Raw genomic sequence first — 18,180 nt, 5'->3', positions numbered from 1 at the left:
GCCTCGGGGTACTCAGTGCACTTTAGGATGGCTGGAGTGTAGGTGAGTGTGTGTGTGTGTGTGTGTGTGTGTGTGTGTGTGTGTGTGTAGGGGGTCTGGGGGGAAGTGGTTGCAAGGAAGGAGAGGCTGGGGGTGTTGTAAATGCCTGCTGAAGCCACACACTGTGTGTCCTGCAGAACCTACTCAGATCCAAACGAGCAGAGCCCTGCATTATGTCTCTACAGGAAAACCTGAAAGCAAAGCTCCCCTGATTCAGGGGAAGCTTCCTGGGACCTGAACACAGTGCCTGGCACATGGGAGGCATTTAAGATTTGTTAGAGGACTCAAAGGGTAGACGGACAAATAGATAAATCTCCAGCCTAGAGGTCAAGAGAAGAGGTTTGAAGCTCTAGCCGACTGCGGTGCATGGCCCTGGGTTAAGCCTTGTCCTCCAGCTTGTCCCCAGTTCCCTTCTCCGAGAAATGAAGGTGCTGCTAATGGATGCTGATTTCAGCCCTGGGCTGAAATGCGCTGTTCAAGTTGAGAGTCTGAGCTCAAAGGCATCAGCCTGCTCCACTAACCTCCAGGGCCCTGGGCTGCTCTGGCTTGGGAGAGTGTTTGTTTGGAGTCAGATCAGATGTAGTCGGTCCACTGCTGGGACTGTCTGAGAAAGGACCGTGGGCGGTGGAGATAGAAGGCACAGAGAGAAAATGGCTCAGTCTGTCCTAGACACCTCAGGTGCAAGATCCACGAGTCCCTATCCCCCGGGGGCAGGCGGGGCCAGACTGCCCTTCACCTTGGGTTAATCAGACATGGTCCTAAGCTCTCCTTCCCAAAGACCCTCCAGTAGAGACGGGGCCCCCAAAGCAGAACTGACTTCTCTTGCATGCAAGAAGGAATGTGGCATCTGATTTCACTTCCCACAGCTGCCAGCATAAAGTCGATTTTTTTTTTTTTTTTTGTGGTGCAGACAGAGTAAAGAGAAAAAAGTGTTGAATTGTTTGGCATTATCAAGGATTTCAGCTCCCCAGGACTCCTGCATAAAGAGATGGAAATATAGCTGCTGGAGCCAGGAAACACAGAGAAGTATATGAATTTATTACATATTATCTTTCCTCCTTCCAAACAGCCCGGGAAATGTCAAAAGATCATCTATTGTTTCATCGCTGATAAAAAACCATTTGGATTTGGTGGGCTCTGGGCTTGGGGTTGAGGCAGGTAGAGGGAGAGGTAGGCAGAGGTGCTTCCCTTGGGCAACCTTCAGGACGCTCAGCCATCTTTCCAATTCTTCCTTTCTGGGTGTTCATTTCACAGATGTATTCAGGCCCCGGCAGGTATGCAATTACACATTTGCATGCTTGTGAATGTTTAAGTGCCTACTGTGTGCAGGGATCTGTGCGTGGTGCCGCTGGAGATCGCAGGGTGTGTTGGTGAGCTCAGTGCTACAGGGAGCTCAGGGCCTGCTGCTGACTGTGTGCTAAGTGTGATCACGGCATCTCAGGAGCAGCTAACTCTGCCTGCCAGGGGAATCCAGAGCAGTGGGTGACACCCTCTGCTGCCTGGAGGAGATCCAGGAAGGCTTCAAAGAGAAGGTGACATCTGAGCTGGACTTTGAAGGATGAGTAGACTTTCTACTGGCAGAGGAGGGGAGGAAAGGCATTGCATGCAATGAGAAGGAAGCGTGAATGGCACCAGTCAAAAGGCCACATTCAGCCATCAGACCTAGAAATTGGGCCTGGAGAGGCAGAGAATACCTAAGCCAACTCTCTGGCCCTGGGCTGACCCAGACTCTGGCAATCCTTTGAGTAACTGAGGCCATGTCTGATCGGGGATCATATGGGTGTAATTCTCTGCCCATGAAGCTCCCCCTGACCACCACCTCCCCTACTGCCTTCAGCAGGCTGGCCTGTAGCCGAAGCTGGGCTTAGAGCCTTCCAGGGAAGGAGCTGGCCTCTGGCTCACCTCCCCTGCTGCCCTCCTTTGGCTGGAGAGAGGCTGACTGTCGAGGGCCTCTTGGCCACCCAGTGTACTGGTGGGGCCATGGGGCCAAGGGGACTGGGTCAGGCCCTCCAGGGTCAAGGCTGTCTCCGAGTCAGGCCCGTTGCCAGGAGCCGTAAGTCTTATGTACAAACAGTGCCTGACAGGGAAGCAGGGCAGGCACATGGGCCAGAGCCAGGAGGTTCTGGCTAAACACCCCCTCAAAGAGAGGCCCGTTTCCCCTTCGCCGTGCCCTCGCCACCTCCTTTCCCAGCAGCGTCTCAGAAGTCCGGGAATGTCTGTTGTGAGAGACTTTGGAGGCAGCAGAAGCCTCCAGAACACTGAAGTTGTCCAGCTCCCACCCGGCCCACCAATCCACAGGCATTTCATGGCCAGTCTGCTCTTCCTTTTGTTAAACTGAAAGCTTCCCCCGTGGCTCCACTCGGGGCAGGCAGACGTGTGAGAGCCGGCTTGCTCGGGGATCAGACCTCCGTGCGCTCCCGCCTCTAGAAGAGACACAGGCGGAGCAGGCCAAGCCTCTGCCTTCCTCAGCAGCCCTCCTTGTTGCTCTTATGCCAGGTGGGGAGAACCAGGCAGATATTTTTTTTTTCACGCAGATGGCTGTTTCTCTACCTCTTCCAAAACCTTAACCCCCGGTAGGTAAGAAAGACTCCAAGCCTTGAAAATAAGCATAACCTAAATCCCTTACTTTTGAATCCTGCTTTTCGGTTTTCATTGTTTTCTCACACTTGTTTCTCTTCTGACCCTCCAACCACCCTGAGGGGTAAGCAGAGCAAGCGTTGCTTCACCCTCACTTTTATAGATGAGCAAATGGGGGTACAGATTGAGTGACACGCCTGAGGCCATACAGCTCATTTGTGGCAGAGCTGGCGTTGAGCCCCAGTCTCAAAGCTGTGGTCACAGCCCCGTCCTCCCTGGCATGTCCCCAGGCAGGCCCCAGGCACGAGGAAGAAGGCAGGGTGCAGGGGTGAGTCCTTCCCTGCCGGGAGAGACCCGCAGCCCCCTCCGCCTCCTCCTCAGTGAATCAGGGAGTTCAGTGTCATGGTCCCCCAGGTTCTTCCCAACCTCAAGGCGCCTCCTTCAGAAAACTGCCCTGTACGCATTTCTCCTTCCCTCTTTGGGAAACGTGGATGGAAATGGAGGACAAAGCTGAAATCCGCACTGCAGAACCTCGGCGAAAACTGGGCATGCGGTGTAGGGACAGGCAGTAGGAGGATGACACAAAAAGACGCGTAGATGACGTGCAGGGTGACGCAGGTTGTCAAGGCAGTCCTCCGTGGCAGAGCAAGTCGTTCCTTGCCAGCCCGTTTCCACCCTCCATCCACCCTCCTTCCTTCCCCACTTCCCCAAATAGATGCAATGCACAATGCCTCTCTGAATGAGGGGCCTAACGTGAGCCAATCTTGAAAGGCTTCTTAGAGAACGCAGGGATGTGGCCGGGTTCTGGAAGCACAAGGGACACCATTACAGGAGATTCTCCACACATGCCGGGAGCTGGGCCTTGGACAGGAGGTGCAAAATGGCTCTGGGCCGCCACAGGGAAGGCTGCTCAGGTGGGGCTGCTTTGAAATGGGTTCAGTTGGGTAGAGATCAAGAAGAGCTGATACCCTGGACTGTAGCCCCAGCCGCAGCCCCAGCCCCAGGGACACGTCTCGCCCAGCTCTGGCCCTGAAAGGAAGACTTTCCATTCCCCTTCCCTGGAAACCCCCCTTACTTACGGGAAGCTGGGTGTTATCTTAAGGTCTGTAAACGGCCTGCCTGCTTTTCCAGCTGGAGCTGTTCATTCAGAACAATTAGCACGCAGTTTAGAGCTGGAATGGAGCATATGGCAGGGGTCCCCAGGAGCGAGTGTGTGGCAGCTCAGGAAGGAGGGGAGCGGCCTGGGGAAGGATGGGAGGGGGTCTCTGGATAGGGGAGGGCTCCCAGCCTGCTGCCTGGTTCAGGTACACCTGCTCTCGGTATCCGCCAGAACAGACGTGAGGGCTTGTGCAAATTCCTTTTACATCTTGGGTCGTGAATGCCTTCGATGCTCCTTAAACTGGCATTTTATGTCAAGAGACTCAAAAGCCCCCAGAGCCTGGAGAATGTCCTCCTCTGGAGAGCTTTAGGGCACATACTTAGGGGCAGAAGTGGGGATACTGAGGGACTCCGATCTGCCCCAGCACTCTTTGACATTCATCTGTTCCCTGAATATTGAATGAGGTCCTACGATGTGCCAGGTACTGGCCAAGGCATAAGAGATACATCTGTGAAGAAAACAAAGCAAAATCCCCACCCTCGCAAAGCTTCCATTCTAGTGCGGAATAGCAGACATAATATATAAGTCAAGTGTAATACATGCGTAAACTGCTGAGGGTGTTCGCAGGCATGTTGACCTTGGCAACCTACGAGATATGCACTGTGATTTCCTCTTTACGTGCAGGCATAGAGACCCCAAGGGTTTGTTAAAAAGCTCTGTTCCCAGAGCTAGGAAGTGGTGAAGCCTGGATTTAGACTCATCCAGCCCAATGTCTGTGGCACTCACCTTGCCTCAAGGTTAGACCAGACACCCAAAGCCACCTAAACAACCTCCAGATGATCTGAGCAGGTCACAGAGTCAGACTGGCTCAGAAGACCCAGAGAGCTGCCATCTGGCCTGAGCCAGAGGAAAAATGACCCCCGGAGATTCAGTGACCTCAGTAAGGTCATAGGCCGTTGTAGAGCTGGAACCTGGAAGGTCTGGCCTGCAGGCACCCTTTCTTTCTACTGACCATGCTCACCGGTCAGGTCTTCTCAGCAAGCCCACAAATGTGTTCTTAAAGAGAGCCAGGCTCCTGCCAACTCTCTGCATCTGCTCCTGCCTCGGGCACCATACACACCTCTCGAGCCTCCCCACCACACACCTGTCCTGGCTCAGAGGGACTCACGGTCTGCTGCGGGTGGGGAGTGGGGGGTGGGAAGGGAGCCTCCCGGGGTGGTGATTTGTGGGGATTTGACACCACCCGAGAAGGGGCTGCGGAACAGCATTGCCACCCCACCCCCAGCCCGAGTTTTAATGTGCTCAAAGGAATGGCTGTAAACAGGTGTTAGGTGTCTTGCAGGGTCAGGAGCTAAACAGCACTCTGTCTGGAAGAAAAATTGCAGTAACAGCATCGGGGGCGACTGCAAAGGTAGAGAGGAGGGAAGAGAAGAGGCAAACTGACCGTAATGCAGTGGTTACGAGGCTTAAATTGGAGCCCAGGGCAGGCAAAGAACAGAGCCATAAATCCAGCCTTCTGAAAGAATATTCTGGAGGTAGAAGACACAGGCTCACTTAAAATATGTCTGAGATGAGAACCAAAGATCGTTATTTTTGAGTAAGGATATAAAATGCTAAACACTGCCTTTATTAGTCCTTTCTAAAAGCCAGGTGTAAAATACTGCCATTCCCAAGATTGTGTTTTTCCTTTTTTTTTTTTTTTTCCATTTAATGGCAGAAATTAAAATCTCCTTAAGCCATTAGCCGTCACTCCCCAAGGTGAGCCCCCAAAGCTGCTCTGCTAGGGAACCGTCCCCTCATCCGGAAGGTATGGTGGCCGCCCCACCGAGCCCGGGACCCCCTCCACACCCCTCCCTTGGCCCCCACTGGCACCAAATGCCTGCCTGGCAGCAGGTGGCTGAAAGGGCTGAAAAGTTTTATGGGTCTGCCCAAGTAGACCCTGTCTCCTGCCAGTTGCCGGTTTGGCTGGTTGCCCCCCACTCCCAACCACCCAACACGAAAGATACTCAGTCCGCTGGCGCGCTGCCGGGCGGCCCCCCCAGTGGGAGCAGCTCTGGGGGGGGTCAGCCTTAGGGGCCATCAAATGGCCCTTGTGCTCCCAGGGCCACTTCTCCGCCGCCCGGCTTGCTTTCCTCCTCCCCACTCTGCCTTTATTTCTTCCCTCTTTTCTTTTCTTTCCATCAAAGGCTGATGCTACCAGAGAAAAAGTTCATAAAAATGTTATGTCCACCATAAAACCCCTAATGTGGCATTCTGCATGATCCATGCATTAACATTAACATTTCCCAGACAGTTATTGTGGGATAATGGTCCCAGCTATAATTCAGCGGCAACGTTCCTTCGAGCAAATGTTATGGAGGAATAAATGACTCGCCGAGCGCGCTGCTGCAGTGGGGGCAGGGAGAGGGGAGCGGCTGGGGAATGCAGACCCTGGACCTCAGAGCTCCCCCTGCACCACCCCACAGGCTCCCTGTGGACCGGGAGGACACGCCCCTCTGCACCCTGTTTCTGCTTCACACAAATCCTCTCTTCTCGGTACCATGTTGGGAGGAGAGACCAAGGAGAAGGCTTCAAGTCATCAGGGTCAGAGACAGAGCTGAGGGGGTTAGGAGGGGCTTGGGCATTGTGATCCGCCTCCTCCTCCCTGTCCATCCCTCCCCTGGGGGCCCAGCACACTTCCTGCTCACCTCTGATAAAGCTCGCATCCCCCTGTACGCGTGTTACTCGCTCTTACTCGCTCACGTGGCTGTGTCCCCTGCTATAACCGTGCTCTTCTTAGGAACGGTACGTACATCTTTGTCTTTTGGGTGACCTAGTCCAAAGCAAATGTTCAATAAATGTTGGTTAAAAGTAAGGGTGCATGGATGGACAGACAGACGGAGGGATGGATGGGTGGTTGGAGGAGCGACGACAACAGAAAAAAATCCAGAAATGAAAGCAGACCATAGGATGAACAGGGTTTGACAATGGTGATACAGGAAAATACCTCAAGACAACATTTACTGAATAGAATCGTAAGGGTGTGGACTTGGGGATCTGTACTCACTTCACTCTTCAGGAACGTGAGGCCTACAGGATCTGCTGTCCAAGTCAAGGCCAGAACTCGGGACCATGAGGGCAGTGCTCTAATAGCCACCACGTTGCCACTAATGCGAGACTAATAATATGCAAAAGGCACCTATTTTACCCTCCAGGAACTTGCTTCCTGATGAAGGAGGCATACCAGGCACAAATATCACTCCACATACTTCAAGGCAGAACACAGTGAGTGCTCCAGTGGGAAATGACTTCAATTTAGAAACTAAAAGGTTATGCAAAGGATAGGCCTTGAAGGATGAGCAAGACCAGAAAAGGCAAACCCGAAGGGAGGGAGGACAGTTGAGAAGACAGAGCCTTGTGAGCAAAGACCCAGGGAGGGCTGGAAATAAGAATCCCTCACAGATACCTAATTTGTATCAATGGGTGTTGAGTGTATGGTCCAGGGAGACCATTTGGCTATTGGGTTGGCCTTCCTTGGAATGTGCTCCCTAACTGCTTCTTGCTCTCCCCTTCTGACAAGTTATCAGCTTGTCATCATGCACTTGGCCATGGTGGTCAGCTCTCTGGCTTGTGCCTGGGCTGGGCCTTGCTAGCTTCACTGGCCTTCTGAGCTCCAGAGGCGGCAGTCACACCATTGCCTTCCCTTCCCACCTCTGCCTAGTTCTGCTCACGCCCCAGAGGAAGATGAAGATGGAGCCACACTCCTCCCAGAAATGTTGGAGGGGGTGGGGGTGGGGACAGGGAATCTCTGTGAGAAGCACAGGGGAAAATGTTGGCTCTTTTCCAAATGCCACATGTCACGACCGCGCTCATCTCTCCCAAGAGTAATTCCCCAGAACGCAGGACCAGATTTATGACGCTGGCCAAGGAGATGATGACCTCCACGATGTATTGGAAGGACCCTGGAGAGGCTTTGCCCCAATCAGAAACACCTTCCTCACTCAGGGGTCTCATCATGTCCTAAGCCGGAAGGGGTCATAGAGGTCAACTGGTTTAACCTGCCATGATATGAAGGCATTTCCAGTACACAGGCTTTCACTGTCCTCCTGATAGCTCCTGGTGGAGGCAGCTGCTCTGCTCTGCTCTGCTCTGCTCTGGGGCAGCTCTCCCAGTAGGACACAAAGGGGAACTATGTCTCTGTCACTTCCACCTTCCTGTCCTAGTTCTGCTCTGGACAGCAGAGTGTAAGAGCAATAGCTCTTCTGTGTCATAGCACTTTATTTATTTTTTTTCAATTTATTTATTCATGAGAGACAGAGAGAGACAGAGACATTGGCAGAGGGAGAAGCAGGCTCCTTGCAGGGTGCCTGAGGTGGGACTCGATCCCCAGACCCCGAAATCATGCCCTGATCCAAAGGCAGACGCTCAACTGCTAAGCCACCCAGGCATCCCTGTCATAGCACTTTAAACATTGAGGACAATGCTCATGCCTCTCTCTGGGTCTTCTGTGCTGCGGGTAGATACCTTTTATGCTAGCCTAGCTCCCTGATGCACTCATAGTCTCAGTGTTCCTCTGATAAAGTAAGTAAGCGTGACCCTCCAGCACGGTCTAAACCATCGCCACCTTCACCTGGACTTGTAGGAATGCAGCCTTAGATTGCAATTGCAATTACATTTTTTTTTTTTTTTGGCAGCCACGCCACAACACTGGTACCTATGGAATGTTCAACCAAACTTCCCTCTTTGTTATTCCCATGCAGTGGCTTTAAGCTCCACCCCCCTCACTTGTACACCTTGCCGTTTCCTCAAGCAGTATAACTTTATATTTTCCTTTCTTCAGCATCATCTCCTTGCTTTCAGCCTGTGTCTCCTGCCTCATGAGCTCGATCTTAATTCTGTCTGGAAACACATTAACTACCCCTCCCAGTGTGTAGAATAAGCAAACCTTCTACAACATCATGCAGATCTCACTGGCAAAGACACTCAGTGGCACAGAGCCAGTCACTCCCACCACACTGGCATCGGCTGGCCACTACTGATGAGGGATGATCACAATCTCGCTAAAAGTTCACCTACCTATTCTCTCATCCAACTTACTCCTCAGATCAATCTATGTATTTTTTTAAAGACTTTATTTATTTATTTATTTATTTGAGAGAGTGAGCATGTGAGAGAGCACAAGAAATGGAGAGAGAGAAGCAGGCTGCCCATCGACTAGGGAGCCCGATGCAGGCTCGATCCCAGGACCCTGGGATCATGACCTGAGCTGAAGGCAGATACTTAACTGACTAAGCCACCCAGGTGCCCCAGACCAGCCTATCTTACCCAGAAGGATATCATGGAAGGTGCCATCATGTATCTTGCTGAAATCAACATACTTCTCAGAATTTTCCTTGTCTGCCAACCTAGGATTTCTGCTTTTTTTTTTTTTTTTTTTTTTTTTTTCACAAAGGGCAATCAAGTTAAACATGATCGGTTTTCAGTGGAGCTATTCTGATTCTTGGTCATCACTTCTTTCTTTCATAATTAATTCAATTTAGAATTTTTGTTAGCAATTCATATTGAATTTACAGTTATGTGGCTTCCAGAATCTATTAGCCACTTTGTGAAAAGATAGATGACTTTTGCATGTTTCCATCTCTTAAAAAACAAACAAAAAACCCCCAAAATATTTCTTTTCATCAGTTCACAGACAGCTAACCATGGCTCAGCAGTCCTCTCCTTAAGTTCCTTCCATGCTCTGAGGTGTGATTTGCTGGTGTCCTTGGCCTTGACTTTACTTAACACCATAAGCTGCTCGATTACCATCTCCTCACCTATCTCAAACTTGAACCTTTTAGAAATCATTTTTCTGTTTTGATGATTGTTGTCCTTGAAGATAACAAAGCAAAGTGGGAGTTAAATTGTTTGCTTTCCTTTTGCTATCTGGTAACCTCATATGTCTGCCCGGACCGTAGCTACTCACTCTCTGATTTTTTTTTCTCTTCCGTTTTGCTTCAAGTATTGCTTTTTAAGAGAGAAAAGAGAGGGGAACTGTGGGGGATGGGGTGTTTTCAGACACCAGTGCATTCTGGGCTTTGGCCTTCCTAGCACACTTCTAACAGGTGCGGGCTACTCTTTTGTTGCTTCTTGTTTATAAGCCCCTCCTTTCATCTTTTGCACATGTGCTTTTAAATCATCCTCAAGCTCAGATTTGAGAATGAGGACAAAAGATGAGATGTCTGTGACATTTCACATTCACCATTAGAAAGACATGGATTAACTCTACCTTCTTTTACCAGCCCTCCTTAGAAATATAATTAGCAATGCAATTCAACCCAACCAATATGTTTGGATCACCTCGTATGCCCAAGGCACAGTTCCAGATACTGTGAGTGATACAGAAGTGAACAAGAATTGTCCCCGCCTCAGACACGGTGGAGGAGGCAGACACATAAATTACCGTCGCCCTAACTGGGATGAGACAAAGTTGGCAGCGCTTGGAGATACAAAGTGCTGTGAGAGCCCAAAGGGAGGAGAGACCATTTCTGCCCGGGGAAGATCCAGGAAAGATTCTTGCAGAAGGTAGCATTTGAAATGGTCGTGGAAGGCTGGGTAGACTATCAGAAGTCAGAGATGCAAAGAATGCTATAAATTCCTCAGCAAAGCACAAAGGTAAAGCTGCAAGATGGTGCTTGGAGAACAGCAGATGACTTTGCATGGCTAGACCATCTGGTGGACTGGGTGGGGGTAGAGCACAGCCCCAGACACTCATTCCCAGCTTTCTGCTCTGCCCCCAGTGTCCCCTCAAAACCCCGAGCCCCACGTACCCTCAAATGAGCCCATCGGCTTAGTCTTCCAAGCATGTTTTTCCCCTGCGATCCTTTATTTCAGTCATCACCGTCCTCCCAGTAAGTTGAACACTGAACTTAGAATCAAAAGATCTGACCTAGAATCTAGGATCCAGCGCTTAGACCGGACAAGTCTCTTAATCCCTCTGAGCCTCTGTTTCTTCGTCTGTGAAATGAGGAACAGCGTCTAACTTCCATCCTCACAAAGGGGAGTCCTGAGGCTCAAATGAGAAATGGGGCAGCAGCTGCTTTGTAAGGGGTCGAGCACTGGGTACGGCAAAGAACGATGTCGATATGATGACTCTGGCCCCCAGACAGGTGCACCGTGTGGTAAGTTCTCTCGGAGGGACCAGAGGTGCCGGTGGACAGTGCCTGATGCCGCTGTTTCCCACGAGCCTCTGGGAGGGAACCGGGAGAAGCCCAGAGGCCAAGGGAGAGATGTTGATAAGGTCATTTGGAGGTTTGGGTTGGGGTTGAAGCCAACCCTGTTTTGAGACTCCTCCAAGCCATCGGGGTTCTCACTGAGTGCCAGGTGCTGGGGAGTCACCCCGCCTTGCCCCGGGAGGGCAGGCTGCGAGGTGAATCTGGAATGTTTCAGGGAACTTCCCCGCAAGCCTCCTCATGCAGAAAGGTGGTGTGCGTGGGACGCAGGGAAGGCAGGAGGGGAAAGTGCAGTAGGTCTCAGATAACAGCTGGTGCCAACACATCTGTGCCGTCCTCCCTCCCTCCCACTGTGCGCCATCCACCGCAGGCCCTGTGAGCACAGAAGTGACAAAGCCACTATGTCTGGCCTGAGAGGACACCATGGGACATGCCAGTGCTTACAACCTACACGGCCAGTGGCATAAAAGAGGTGAGCTGAGTCACAGGAGGGCAGAGGGGGAAGCATCCTGCCAGAGAGGTAAGGAGGCTCAGAGGCAGCTTCGAGGGACAGAGAGCCCTGAGCCGAATCTTTAGTTACGTACAGTGGTCCGAGCAGATGGGGCAAGAAGGGGTCTTCCAGGAAGACAGAAGAGCAGATGCAAAAGTGCAGAGGCCCAAGAAATCATCCAATTCCTCCAAGACGCTGGAGCCCATGGTGAGGTGACAGGAGGAAGCCACAGGTTGAGGGGCAGTGGGGGGCATAGAGGGTAGGGATGGGAAGGAGGGGGTCTCTAAAGCACATTTAGGAAGAAACCTCAACACGTCTTAGGAAGTAGAAAGTGAGAAGCAGGGAGGAAGGGAAAAGAAAAGTGGAGGCGCCTCCAAGTCTCATTCTTTTTTTTTTTTTTCAAAGATCTTATTTATTTATTCATGAGAGACAGAGAGAGAGGCAGAGACACAGGCAGAGGGAGAAGAAGGTTCCATGCAGGGAGCCCGATGCGGGACTCGGTCCCGGGACTCCAGGATCACGCCCTGGGTTGAGGCAGGTACTTAACCGCTGCGCCATCCAGGCGTCCCTCCAAGTTTCATTCTTGAGCGCCTGCCGCAGTGATGGTACCGTTCACCCGAAATGAAGAACATTCGAGAACCCGACGTGGGGAAGCGGGCAGAATGGAGATAATGGAGTTGATAGCTGGGCGAGGTTGATTTTGGGGGACTGCGGGATGTCTGGGCAACATCCCACCTCAATCCATCCTGCGCTGAAAACCCCTGTCCCAAGTAGAATTCCTTTTGTCTCTTAACTGAATTAGTAGCACTTTGTGGGGAGAGCCTTGCCCTACTCATCTTCGCATCCCGCACGGTGTCCCTGCATCCTCACAGACCCGGGGCTGGAGAGCATTCTAGACTTGCTGATTATGGACCATTTCGTTGCCTTCTCTGGCCTTAGTTTCTAATGTGCTTGATAATAATAGATAATAATAAATAATAATAGACAGCATTGGGGAGACGCACACCTGCCCTTGACACAGACGCCCCCGTGGGAAGCCGGGCCCCTACCAGCTGGGTGACAGTGACCGCGCTGCTTGACCCTGCGAGGCTGCGCCGTTGAAGTCGGCAGCCACCAGCCACATGTGTCTATTTAAATTAGAATGAAATGAAATGAAATTATAAACATTCAGTTACCCAGTCACAGCAGCCACAGTTCAAGTGCTTAATAGCCACATGGTGTCTACGATATTGGAGAGCTCAGAGGACATTTCCCAGCAGAAAGTTCTGTTGGACTGTGCTGGGCTGGAACGCAGGTATATAAGCGCCTACCCCACAGGGTCAGTGAGGGTCGGTGAGATCATGCGTGTGGTGTGTGTCCCACACTGGGGACAATGGCCGGCACACAGGAACCGGCAATAAACACCAGCCCTTCTGCTGCTGAATGAACTAGAAGAGATCACGGAGGCTTAGGGCAGCAGCACTGAGAAGCCCCTCAGGGCACGAATCCCAAGAAGATGCCAAGAAGATGCCAAGATGATGGACCCTGACCTTAGGGAGGATATGTAGATTCAGGCTGGGAGAGTCGAAGGGGCCTCTCAATGTGCTGTTTGAGCATTTGGGGTTGATGCCTCCAGAAAGAGGCATTTTAAGGACTTAAGTGACACTAAGATGATCTCAGAAAAACTCAGGGGCTGTGTCCCGCTGTGACATCTCTTGTGGATCTGGGTTTGGATCCTGCTCCGGGTCCCACAGGGATGGACTGGGACCTGGGAGTGAGGAGGGGAGTGGGGAGCCCTTGCTCACAAGTCTGTCTGGTGGTAATAGCAGGAAAGGCACTGAGCCTGTCCAGATGGCCTGGCGATTTCTCTTCCTGAGATCATGCTGTGTCTCTGCATGCTTTTGCCCCCCTTGTGTGCCCTCCTGCGTGTTGGGAGCCAAATGAGCAGGACCTGTCACTGATCTGGAATCAGCAGGGAGGGGAAGGGGCTGATGCAGGAGGCCTGGCCAGAGGGAGCTGGTGGCTTTGTGCTGGGGTTCCCTGGGAGCTGCTCTGCTGGATGCGGGGAGCCGGGAAGGCAGCTGGGAACAGAGGAGGCAGGGCTGAGAGGCTCCCCCTCCTCAGGGGCCATCCTAGGGAACCAGCCTGGGCTAGAGGCAGAGAAATTCTGATAAAGATTCCCTGTGGTCCACCAGCCCAGCGGATAGCCCTGGCTGGGGGTCTCAGACAGACTCTGGAGAAGAATGTTCAATTTGGGTTGGGAAGAAGGAGCAGGGTGAGGGAATTTTGGTGGAAAGCCCCAAGCAGGGCTGGGCTCTGGCCTGGGCAAGCGCTCTCATTCATCCTAGGTGTGCCTGGGGAATCCTGCCCCTCTGGTCTTCCCTCTGGTCGAGGGGCTGGACCAGGTCACCACCAAACCCCCTCCAGCCCTCGTTCCTACCACAGTGTGTGGAGAGTGGAGAGGAAGGGTGGGGTGGGGTGTCGCTTTCCTTTCTGGGGGCTGAAACCCGCTCAGAGACTGGAGGTTGGCTCATCTGCAGCCCTCCCCCTCCCCACCTCCTACTCTCTCTCCTCCCTAGTAGGATGGATTGAGGCAGTGTAGAGAAATCCGAATAACTAATCAGAGTCCTCATTAACCCCCTGCCGGGATGCTCAAACATTCACTTTGCTGTTTGTGAAGCAGAAAAAAAACCTCTCCCTGCATTAAAATTGATGCGTTATTAATCCCTGTGCTCCCGACCTGGTGGGCTACTGCCCCATCCTGCCCAGGGGCTTCAGTTGCTACCTTGGACCACTTGCATTTTCTATTATTGACTGGCCCAGCACAAAGGCCTCACTTCACAGGGAGCGGGCCTGGTGCCAGCACCGAGGCAGCTGCTTTGTTTTCTCCCTGGCCGGGTGGGGCCCCTCTGCTTAGCCCCACCCCAGGGTACAAGTGCCGGGCTGCCCCTGGCGCCCCTGGGGTGGGGGACGGTGAGTAAATGCCTCTCTCTCCAGACCCCAGAAGGCATAGTGACCTGCTCTATGCTAGAGATGAGCCGGCCCATGGAGGAGCAGCTTCTTAGTCCAGTGGTGGGCAGGGCTTTGAAGGCCTCAGCATTTGTCTGGCCCAAGAGCTGACCCTGTCTGCACACCTGGGACCACAGAGCCCTCATGGCCTCCCCGGCACTACCCCACACCCAGGCCTTAAAGCTGTTCTCTGGCTCTCTACCCCAGTCACTGCCACATTGCACACCATCCAGATAAGGACAGGGTCCACAGATATTCATTGTGTGCTGGTCCTTGGTGAGACATGCAAAGTCACTTAAGGCACAGTCCCTAACCTCAAGAAGATTGCCTTGTAGTGGGGTCAAGATGTCCTTAGGCATAAAGAATACTATAGAACAGCAAGGGAAGGAGGTGGGGGAAGGAGGAAGGGAGAGAGGGGGCCGGAGGGAAGGAGGGAGGGAATTATGGAGTAGAGAAGACCCCCTCTGGGTTCTCTTTGAGCCTAAGATGCTGTGGGCAGGAGCACGTCAAAAACAGGACCTACTACAAATTCGTCATTCCCATCTGGTTGGTCCTGGCCCAGCCTCCTTTCCTGGTTATTGATCAGCCCTCTATGGGTCTGTCCACATCTGTTGCCTGTCTCATCCTGTGAACTCACAGCCACGGCCTCGGCCTGTGTAAACTCCATTATGTGGCCTTCTGTGCAATAGGTCCATAGAGACAGCTTTGTTAGGAGAAGGAGGAGAAAGAGCTGAAAGTGGAGGATGAGAAGAATTTAATCCATAGCTCTTATTTCCAATCACTTTAGTTCACTACACTGAGAAATGATCAGAGGTCACCTTCCTGATCTTTGACTCGGGCTGGTGCGGAGGATCATTCCACTGACATTTTGGAGCACTACTAGGTGCTAGGGATTCAAGGTGGGCAAGACAAACAGGGGTCTCGGTCCACGTGGAATTTACAGCCCAGTGCCTTATAGCCTAGACAGTGCTCAAATAATCATAAATGAATGTATAATTATAAACTGAATCAAGTACTCAAACTGGATTAAGAAATGCAATGTACAAAGGATCCTCACCTGCCCCAAGAGTTCAGTATAGCTCCCCTGAGGAAGTAGCTTGAGCTGAGTTGTGAAAGTGAAGCAGGCTTAGTTACTAGTTGAAAGTGGACAAGAAAAGAGCATCTTCCAGGAAGGTAGGACGGCTTGTGCAAAGATCCTGTGGTCAGAAGAAGCATATTCTATTTGAGGGACCAAAGGCCTGGGTGGCTGGAAAGCAACGAGCAAGGTGGATGAAGCAGGTGAGGTCAGCTGGGCCAAAACACACCCAAACTTCTAGGCTAAGGACAGATCTCAAGAGCAACGGGAAACCAGTAATGTGTTTGGAACTGTGGAGAAGAGGGGGAGGGAATAGAATGGATTTACACTTCAAAAAGATCTCCCTGGCTGTTTAGTAGAGAACAGATGGGAGAGTATCAATATGTTAAATGGGTCATCTTCATTTTTTCATTTCTTTTCGTTTCCTAGCTCCCGCTTCTATGGACTTCAGCTAGGAAGTCCATAGAATATGCTGGAGCTTTATGAAGGGAGAGGTATATCTAAATTCTGAACACCCAGTATTCAGCCTCAGCCGAAAACCCACAGAAATAAGCTATCATCCTTGAAGTGGTGCCCCTCCTTTGTTCTGGCCATTGCAAGACCAGCATTCTGGTGCATATGGCGGCCCCAAGCCATCCTGAGAGATGGGAAAGCAGCTGAGCCATGGATTGGCAGAGCTGGGAAGAGGAAGGTGGGGGGCTGCAGGGGGGCGAGGGAAGCAGAAAGGTGGGAGTCCCTGGGAGGGGATCAGGCACTGTCATGGCCTCTTGTTCTGAGTGTGCCTGCACAGTGACACAAGTGTGCACCCTCCGCTGGCTGCAGGTGCCTCTCTATTTGGCTAATGGCTCCTCTGTCCTTGGTTGTTCCAGCTTGCTGCTCTTAAAGAAACTGCTTTTGTTTCATTCAGGACCAGAGCCCTTCCTTTTTTCATTTTAGCAATCATTAATTGATCATAGCTTATATATATGGATACTCTCAGGGTCAACATCCACCCCCCACCCCAGCCACAGACACACACACACACACACACACACACACACACACACACACACTCTGTCTTTGTCATTGAGCATTCTGGCTTTTGTGGGAGTTAGATATATAAACAGTTGACCCTTAGAAGGCAGAATAAACAAAGCGCTGAGTGTAGGGCCACCCGATGACCCCATTTGCTTGGGACGGTCTCAGTTGAAAGCTGTAATTTCTGTGTAATTATTAGTCGTGGTCTCATCCATTCTCAAAATTGTCCCAGTTTGGGTGATAAATTATGTGTGGTCATCCTAACAACATGTCGTGGCTATACACAGGTGTGAGCAATATTTAAATGGGAATTGAGGAGACATCACAGAGCAAATAATATATAAGGGGTGTCCTTGTAGAATGAGCCACATTTCACTACTGGAACAGGGAAATGGAGCATCCCAGTCTTGGGGAGTAGAACCAGCAAGAGCCTGGAGCCATCTATGAATAGGGTCTGCATAGTAGAGGATGAGCACAGTTTACCCATAACCTAGACCAGGACCAAGGAACTTTTCATGAAATGTTTCAACCAGTAAATATTCCAGGTGTTGTGTTGCGACTGCTCAACTCTCCCACTCTTTAGGAAAGCAGCCATGGACAATAGTGAAGAAATGGGTGTGGCTATGTTCCAATAAAACTTTATTTGCAAAAACAAACAGCCTCAGGATCTGGTGTGAGTATAGTTTGCCATTCCCCGACTTGAAGGAGACGTGAGAGATAAGCCAGGGGATTGAGGTAGGAGCCATATCACAAAAGGTCTCAACTACCTGACCGGGTTTGTTTTTTTTTTTAAGATTTTATTTATTCATTCATGAGAGACAGAGAGAGAGAGAGGCAGAGGGAGAAAGTAGGCTCCATGCATGGAGCCTGACGTGGGACTCGATCCTGGGTCTCCAAGATCTGGCCCTGGGCTGAGGGTGGCGCTAAACCACTGAGCCACCCAGGCTGCCAATATCTTTTTTAATAATAAGATTTTTGAGGGTGCCTGGGTGGATCAGTCAGTTAAGCATCTGCCTTCAGCTCAGGTCTTGATCCTGGGGACCTGGAATCTAGTCCTGCATTGGGTTCCTTGCTCAGCAGGCAATCTGCTTCTCCCTCTACTCCTATCCCCCGCTCATGCACTCTCTCTCTCTCTCTCTCTCTCTCATTCTCTCTCTCCCTCTCTCAAACCTAAAAAAAGATAAAATAAGGTTTTTTGAGCATAGGAATAGAGCATCTAAGGTCTTAGGGTTTACTGTCAGGGTTCGGAAGGCATTGGAGGAAAGCAGGGAGCAACAGTGAGGAAAGCAGACTCTAGGCACCTCCCTTGGAGGCAGATCTGTGAGCCAGAGTGCTGGGGTGCCCTGGAGAACACTGACTCCATCATACAGAGTCTTCCCTTTGTTTCATAGTTCCCTCCCATTCCCTACCCTCAGGGGGGTCACGCTCTGTTGGGCAGACACAGTGATAAGGTGCCACCCTCTCCTTTCCCTTGCAGTGAAAGGAAATAGTGACCATCTTCTCCTCCCTTCCCCCACCAGGGCAGGGCTGCTGATTGTGGCAGGGGCAGCTTAGCTCCCAGAACTCCCCATGGACTCTGGTGCCTTCACAGTTTAATTATTGCAGTGGACCTTTGGCTGTGGAGCTGGAAGGGGGAGCAGTTGGCCATCTGCCATCAGCAGTATGCCCCCAAGCCCTCCAAACTGCCAGGCTTTCTTTCCCATGA

At 51.5% G+C, this 18,180-nt stretch overlaps 1 protein-coding gene across 19 annotated transcripts in view; it reads left to right on the top strand.

Moving 5' to 3' along the window:
• The window catches only part of PKNOX2 (PBX/knotted 1 homeobox 2), a 309,171-nt gene that overhangs the window by 184,248 nt on the left and 106,743 nt on the right, over positions 1 to 18,180 (top strand). For 3 of the 19 annotated variants that reach the window (XM_049109793.1, XM_025465050.3, XM_025465052.3), the window contains one exon: positions 950 to 1,065. The exons of the other annotated variants lie outside the window; for them this stretch is intronic. The gene's annotated coding sequence lies outside the window, so the exon portion shown is untranslated. The remainder of the gene's footprint in view (positions 1 to 949; positions 1,066 to 18,180) is intronic. 19 annotated transcript variants of the gene reach the window in all.

Source organism: Canis lupus, chromosome 5 (genome assembly GCF_003254725.2).
Source record: "Canis lupus dingo isolate Sandy chromosome 5, ASM325472v2, whole genome shotgun sequence".
In the NCBI taxonomy this organism is placed as follows: Eukaryota; Metazoa; Chordata; class Mammalia; order Carnivora; family Canidae; genus Canis; species Canis lupus.
This window is presented reverse-complemented; position numbering and strand designations above follow the sequence as displayed.